Source organism: Macrosteles quadrilineatus, unplaced genomic scaffold (genome assembly GCF_028750875.1).
Source record: "Macrosteles quadrilineatus isolate MER2022 unplaced genomic scaffold, UCM_ALF_1.0 Scaffold_7__1_contigs__length_78375512, whole genome shotgun sequence".
Taxonomy (NCBI): Eukaryota; Metazoa; Arthropoda; class Insecta; order Hemiptera; family Cicadellidae; genus Macrosteles; species Macrosteles quadrilineatus.
In genome coordinates this window covers 36,976,376-36,984,970 of record NW_026542600.1, presented here as the reverse complement: position 1 = coordinate 36,984,970, position 8,595 = coordinate 36,976,376, and positions in this window count along the sequence as shown.

Genomic DNA, 8,595 nt, shown 5'->3' with positions numbered 1-8,595 from the left:
ACGGTTTCTTAATTAAAATTATTTACATCACTTGGTTGTTTGGTTTGTAGGTTTAACAAACCTGTTGTATATGGATAAATGTAGTAATCACTCAACATGGAATACAACATCGCAATCCTTTGTTAAATATATTTAACTGTAAACGTTAAAGTTAATATATAAATACTATTTTTAACACACACGAATCTGGTTTTCAATCAATGTTATACTACTTCAGATAATAACTTTGAGCTACCATTAAACATTATTAGTTAGGAGGTACTTTATTTTCGGTACGTTATGATTTCTGGTCGCTATCTGCGCTGGACAAAAGGATCGAAGGAATACCAAACAATACCAAGACACTGGAGACATGGCTTCATGTTTGAAAGCGATATTATACCTCCACAAACTTGGATAGTTACCATATTTAACTATGCACAAATTTTTTAAACAAACCTATCTTCTCACTAACAAGACCACAAGATCGCGCCACTCATCCAACACTCATCTCCATTCATACTTGGCTAAAATACATACCTACTTTGTATTGTCGCAATTTCATTGAAAAGTATTAAAGTAAAGTATCAGAATTAAAGCTGGATATTTTTATTTAAGAACATATTTGGGATCAATTATTCAAATATTATAAATGATATAATATTTGAAATGAAATTAGTTGTTAGTCGGTTACACTACTTAATATAACTAGTACCTAAGTTTTATGTAATCAGTAAGAACCAACTGATTTGCTTGGGTCAAATCATAGTCAACACCTAGCCGAGGTTCTTGGTGGTGTATAAAGAATCTATAATTCACATCACTGGATTCTTAACACTTTTACCAAAACCCCGGTCTGACAGGCCCACGGGAACTTTCACAAACGCATATTGGCAACACTGTTTACTTGATTTTATTTAAATAGGGAATAAATCTGACATGTTTAAGGAATATACTAGTAAAAATCCAATAAGGAAAATGGAGATTTGCTTTTTGTACAGGTTTAATATGGTGGGGGCATTTAAATAATTTATAAGAAATGTCGATGAAACCTAAAGAGGTCGCTTGATTCAAGTTGATTATGCTTGAACTTTATTCATCCAGCATATAACCGTATCATAGTAGGTTTTATTATTTTAAATTTCTTAGTTACTCGAAAATGATGACTATTGCAGATCAAAGGGAAAATCCGTAGATTATGCTATCAAAATAGGTACTTTAAAATGTAATATTGTTTTATAACCTACTTACTGTATTTTCATAAAAAAATCAACTAATAAGGAAATATTTCAACTGTCGTCATATTTAATCGGCTAAACTCTCCTATGTCTCCTAGCCCCTGGTCAAATCACATAGGTACTAATTTCCAATTGTACCTAGTTAAAATCATTAATTGGAGTTTATTAAATCTGTACACACTACTAAGAACTGAAACAAGTACTGTAATAACATATGGTGCATGAAAAATATTTAAGTAAGAAATAGGCCGTAAAAACTATTTTTAGACAATTACAAAAATTGGGATGGAAAAACTCTTTCAAGACAATTATAAAAAAATGGTTGTAGAAAACAAATTCTTTTGAAGAAATAATGAACATAAAGAATTAAACGTGTGTTCAAAGTATCCACTCTTCATGTGAATAACCTTTACACCAGTTCAAAAGGTTAGGCAGTACCTAGCCCTAAAAATAAACAAAAATCGATTTAAATAATAATTTGTTTAGTTTAATTTCAATTATTTTGCGTGTTTTGTGAATTACATTAAAGGCATTTAGGCTGACAAATTGGTGGATTTATGAATTTATTTATTTTACACAAAAGAGAGAATAGTTTTACTTGATTCTGTTTCTTGTAATTCGATAGTAAAAATTTAAGATAGCAAGATAGGATTTGAGTTCGAAATGGATTACTCCTTTTGCTTGACGTAATTAAAAGTATGTTTGTTTATATTAAATAGTAAACTAAAATTAATTGCAATAAAAATAGTTAACGAACACAATTGAAAATTATGAGTAACAAATTAAATTCAGACAAAAAATAATAAAAATTTACTTAAAAGTCAGCTGGGTTTTGAACCCGAGTCACTGGGATTAGAAGCCCCAGAACTATTCCAAAATTCGCGGGAAAGTCGCATCGTCTCGTCACCACACCACACCGCACTACTCGGGACTATTTTCTTTCGGCGCAACACCTTAAGTTGGAAGTTTTGTCTGAGATTTTTGTGAAAAGGATAAAATAGAGCCATGAGTAAGACTTAATCATTTCGGCGGAATAACTATACCGTAATTGAAATTTTGTTTGTATTGTCTGAGATTTTTGTGTTTTGTGTACAGGAAGACATCGAGATTTGACGTCAGATTACTCCGCCGCCGAGGCAGAGTCGCGCCATTTTCTAACCCCCTCCTGCTAAAACCACCGCTAACCGGCCTCTTACTTTGAACGCTTCGTTTCTCCACCAATGAGACGGCTCGTTTGACGGCACCGACGCGACGCGACGGCTTCGGCTTGGCTCACTTCACTTCCACTTGGCTGTTGTTGTGTTAATGGTTGTGAACGTGAACTCAACTGTGCGTGATTGATTGTAAGAGTGTCTGGCTTCTGTCTAGTCCTCCTAGTAGTTTAACTGTCTTGTCGAAGTCAGGTCCACACTGGGCAGTTGTTGGCTACTACAATATCTAGTTCAACAACACACTTCAAGATGGAAAGAAGATTCATACCGGTACCCCCTGATTGGGCCAGCGCACCCAAGCAGGAAGAAAAACCAACACCCCTTCTGGGGACTGCACCCTGGGCCCTTGACGGGGGCCTTTACAGATTTCTGGTGAGTATCAATTGAAATCATGTAAAATAAGTCTTTTTGGACAACCAATCATTTTGAAACCAAAACGTTATCATGCATAAAATTTTATTGAATTATGGAGCTCGTTCGCTGCGCTCACTTGCCTTCAGGTTAGCTCGTTCGCTACGCTAACTCGCCTCCAGGTTGAAGTTCGTTCGCTACGCTCACTCACCTTTTGGTTGCAAATTAGCTGTTGTCATAAATGTAAAAGAAATAATAGTGCTGCACCCTGTTGGTAATCCTTGTAACTTTAATGCTATTGAACATCATAGAACAGAACCAACTTGTTTAATTGAAACAGCTGTTAAGATTCATTAATTCCATTTCTCATAAGGTTAACATGGGAAACTCCAGAGCCACTGGGGCGGAGCCCTTTTAAGAATTTCGAAACGGGAAATAGTTTACGTCCGATTCGCATACCTACAGAATTTACACACCAAATTTCATAACGATCGGTGAAGTCGTTCCGGAGGAGTTTGCAGACAAACACTGTGACACGAGAATTTTATATATTAGATTTTACCACTATGGTAGTGAGGAACCATTTAAGTTAATTGTTGCCTTTACAACTGTTTTGCTTGTTCAAATATAGATACTCCTGCTACGCTAAAACATTTTGCAATATATCGCCAATTAGTCTAATAACAATACCGCACTCATACTGATTACTTACTTGTATTGCTCTTATTGAGATTATGCCGATGCATTGTGTTTGCAAAGGAGTGAGGATATGGAAGGGGACAAGTATGGTTTTATAAATTTACTCTATGACAATAGTTGTATCCCTACCATTTTAACAAAATTCAATTTTATAGCTTAGATTTTAAAAGATATCTTTATTTTAATTCAGGCGAATGGCAATAACTCATCTGGTTACTTATTACAATTTGCGTAATTTTCAATTAAGTGTAAATTAAAATATTGTGCTTTGGTGTTGAAATAAAATAAATTTATAAAGTAAATGTATGAAATAAATGTAGTCTTAATTTTAAATAAACTTGATCATGGCAAATTGTTTTATACACTGCGGTTTGTTTAGTGGTGTTTAGCTTCACAGCTGCTTCAATTAAATCTACGACAATATTTTAAAATAAGGCAGCTTGCCATTATTTTCAATAAACCAAAATTGTCCCTTCTAAAACTGCATCTTGACCCTGTTGCAAGGTACGGGTATATAGCGGCTAATAATAATTAAAATTACAAGTTTTTAACAGAATAAACAATTCAATTTATTTGAATAGTTTAGTTTAGAATTAATAAAAAATGGTGTGTGATAAACATTTTTCCCTACGCCAGCCGCATGGTTACTAGGAATCAAAATGAGTACAAATGACGCTTTTTGGGAAAACAAAGCGGTATAAACCCATATTAAATGTTTAGTATTGTATTTTATTGAATGTCGCAGGAATCATGCAGAGATTTTAACCTGAAAATTAAAGGAGTTGCACAATAGAGTGGGTTGAAAAAAATCACTAATTTTTTCCAAGTTGTAATACCTTGGAAAAGTTGCTAAATTGTGAGACCAAAACAGGGCAAAAATATTTAAAATATTAGTTGTTATCATCCGGTCGAGCATATGTTACAAAGTTTGAACAAAAAATTAAAAACTCATATTTTATCAGACATTTTTAAAATTTTAAAATTTTTTTATTTTTAATATGTTGTACTGTAGTTGAAAATCTCATCTACAAGACACTAAGGAATTGATACAGTAGACTCCCTCTTATCTGGACAACCTTTAACCGGACATCGGTTAAACTGGACTACACTCGGCGGAAATGACATTTCTTCACCAGGACAATTTTTATCAGCACATCTGTTTAACCAGACTGGATCGGCAGGAAATGGGCGGTAATGGAACGACAGTTCTCGTGGGAAAGATTGGAGACTAGTGATCACATGTCTAAATATGTAATATCATTCAGTTTATTCAGTATGCATTTAAATGGTCCGTTTTACCAGGTTTGGGGGACGTCGGTTTAACATGAAAATCCGTTATCCGGACTGGCCTCGGTCCCGAGGAGTCTGGATAAGTCTATAGTGGAAGAATTTTAGGAAAATCGACCTAACAAATTCGGACTAAGTGGAAACTTTGCACTGTTGTTTAGTAAGCCTAAATAAATAAAATATCAAAAGTCCCCATAAATCCCGGCTGTGCTTCAGCCGCCATCTTGGAAAATGGTGGCCAATTTTCACTTTTTTGACAATATTTCATAAACTATTGGTATTAGAGAATTTTAGTAAATACAAAAGTAAAAGAACATCTAAAAATACATCTTTTTTATCTTGTTTATTTTTGTTTTAATCCTGCAAAATATGGTAGTCAGATTAAATTTGTCATTTAAACAAAAATTTCAGAGTTTTGTCATAAACTAACTAAATTCAACACAACTAGAGTTTCAGTAAACAATAAATCCATGCACTCGTTAAATTGTAAGTTGAGATCTTAACATTGAAAGTATTTAAGAGCAAGTATAAAATGGAAGTTCTCCACAGAAGTTTGGCTCAAATTTGAATCGTAACCAAAGTCTAAAAAGTACAAAATAAAACTTTATATGAAATTACAGTAAAAAAGAACTTTAGCAAATTGATTTTAGTAAATTGACCTAATGTATTTTGTTGTATACCATGATAAAGCATGAAGATCACCCCAATCTAATTCTGTCTCCTGGAGAGTCTTAGGCTGAATAAATATGTAAATAAAAACATTTAAAGATACTCATGACAATAGAGCTGAGGGAAGTTAAACAGACTTAAACAAAATTTTAATTCTCGCAGGAAATTATTATACATCTAGTGTTTTAATAATAGTATTTAAAGGTGCTTACTTTTTAATGTTTAAATTGTTATGAAAATCGGTGTTTGAATCTTACTACAACTGGAAACTCTTTTTTTACTTTCTACTCGTATCCACAGTGTATGGAGAAATATATGTGTCCGTGAACAAAATAACACTAGTAAAAGTGATCCTACGTATCACCTACGTGTAAACCTAGATTTGTTTAAACGAGTTTGCGAACCTGCATGATAGGACAATGGAAACAGGGATTTATGGGATTTTAATAGAGTAAATATAATTTTTTACCATTTTTATCCCTTAAATCATTAAAATTAGGAATTGATTTCCAAACCATTTTGTAGCTTAAAAAACAAATAATTTTATCTATTGAAGCACCATTGTATTAAAAAGGTTATGGAGAAGATAAAAAAAACTGTAAATTTAAAATTTCAATTTTATAGGGATAGAGATTAATTAAACCGTTGTAGATTGCTTGTTTATGGAAAATATTTCATCCAATTTGGCAAATTTATTTATTTTGTACTAAGCTGTCAACATTTTAATAAAAACCACTCCTTATTATCTACCCTGTGGCAGCATATCTTCACACATACTCTTTAAAACTAATGCTATTTAGTAGGAAAAAACCCAGCCAGGGAAATTAAATTTTGCGTAGTCTGCAGGTTTGCTGCGGCAGTGGTATTTTTAATTTTCGGGTCTCCAAAGTCCCTCAAACTTTTGTAAAACCAAACTTTAATTATTTAAGAATAAACTCAATAATAAGTGTCAATAATTCAGTACGGTATTCATTTAGAAAAATTGTAAAAAATTAGTAGGTACAATACTAATAATTTTTTTTAAACATTGATAATTTCTTAAACAAAGATTTAACATCAGGATTAATCAAGATAAAACTGGCAAAGTAAAAGATTGGCCATAAGTACTGCTATATCAAGATTATTACACCATAACTAAAGATAAGCTTGGTGTTACGAACATTCTTTTGGTTAAGGAGCTAAGTTTCCCCATTTTGTCTTCATCCTCTTGTTTTCCCCCAATTTTTTGTCAACAACAATGCAATACTTTTGTTTTTTATAACTTTATATGATTTATCTTAAGTTCAATTTTATTTCATCAGCCTGATTATGATAATGTTATAATTACCTGGGATATGTTGCCAGCACAGTGTAATTTTATATTTTTTACAGCCATATGCATTTGTTTACATTATTTATAAGTAAACAATTCAAAACCTGATCTAGTTACTGCAACCTCTTGTAGCCAACAACAGTGGCAATCCAAGAGGCTACAAATGCTTAAAAACCCCCTCCCCATTGGGTCCTGGAAAAATAAATGTAAACATATAGGCCTTTTTTATGCTAAAAATGTAATGGAGGTTCTTGGATGCAGTTGTAGATGTTAAAAATGGCTTTAGAAAGTCTCCAAACAAACAAAAATCAAACGCAGAGGGGACCCCTGAACTCTCCTATTTCATTAAATGTATTTCATGAAACATACCCTAAAGGGTTGTTATCTTGAGGGGTGTCGGACATCTCCTGATAGACCCCCTTGACGAGGTCCTAGAACTGCCACTGGCCAACAAAAATGGTGGCTGCCTGAACCAAACTAGAGCAAGTCTACTGTAGCAATTGCCAATTTGCTAATCCACTATTCTAACTTTGTTTGCAGAAAGAGTCCTCTGACCAGGCCAGCACCAGCAGCACTGGCCCTCAGCCATACGAATCTCTTCAAGTCAGCAGCACTGCTTCTTATAAGACATCAACATCGCCTCCATTCAGCAGCATTGGCTCTTATAAGACATCAACATCGCCTCAATTCAGCAGTACTGGCTCGTACGATGGGGCATCAACATCGCCTCCATTCAGTAGTACTCCCTCTTCTTATGATGAGGCATCCTTATCTCCTCCATTAAGTTGTACTTCTTATGATGAGGCATCACAATCTACCGAAGTCAGCAGCACTGGTTCTTATAACAAGCCATCAAAATCACATCCTCAGGTCAGTGCTCAAACCATACAATTATTATTTCAGTATAAAAAATAAAAAATCCGATTGTTTATTTGTACACTTTGTAAAATGGGACTATGGCAGTGACGAGTTTGATTACATAACAATTTGGAATTTTATAAGTTTGGATCTTTATTCTTTAAAAAGCATTTGTAGCTCTTTCTTATAAATTTAATCTCCACCGACACAGGCACTGATAAAAAATTCTTGTCTATGATAAACTTCTACTTACAGTAACATTTTAAAATTGGCAAATGGAGAATTGTCAGGAGTTATACGGGGTGAAGCATGTAAGGCCCCTCGCCCACTATACGATTTTGGTCGTACGACACTGTGTCGGAACGACAACATTTCAACAGTGAACCATTGGATCTTATGAGAGCTTGCCCACTGTACGATTATCTCATGACTACGACAAACTGTCGTGAAGCAGTCGTCCACTGCCACTGTGATACACGACTGTCGTACGACTGTCTAACTCGCAGTGGCGTGTACGATCAAATGGGCGCTCGCCCACTATACGATTTTTTGTCAGATGTCGTGTGTTCTCCCCAAGTCCTCTTCCAACAAAACGTATCAAATATATAATATAATCTTACTAACCTCAACATAATAGCTAGCCTTTCTTTAGAAGTGATGCAGTTCCTCAGTTTAGTATTTCGGTAAGCAATCGTAGCTTTTATTTTCTGGTGTAATTCATCAAAGGACGCAGCAGGAGTGTGATCCCTACTTTGATTAATAAGGTGAATCCAATACTTCCTTCCGCTTAATCCTACGATGCCTAATTTTGTGCCACAGCAGCCATGTAGCAACAACACGTAACGGATTCATTGTTTGACACAAAAACCATCGTTAAGATATTGCGCAACACACTCACTCCTCCCCACGGCTACCGAGTAACTGGTCATTTATCCGATAAAGTGTCGTATAGTGGGCGAGGACCACACATACGATAAGAATATCGTATGAC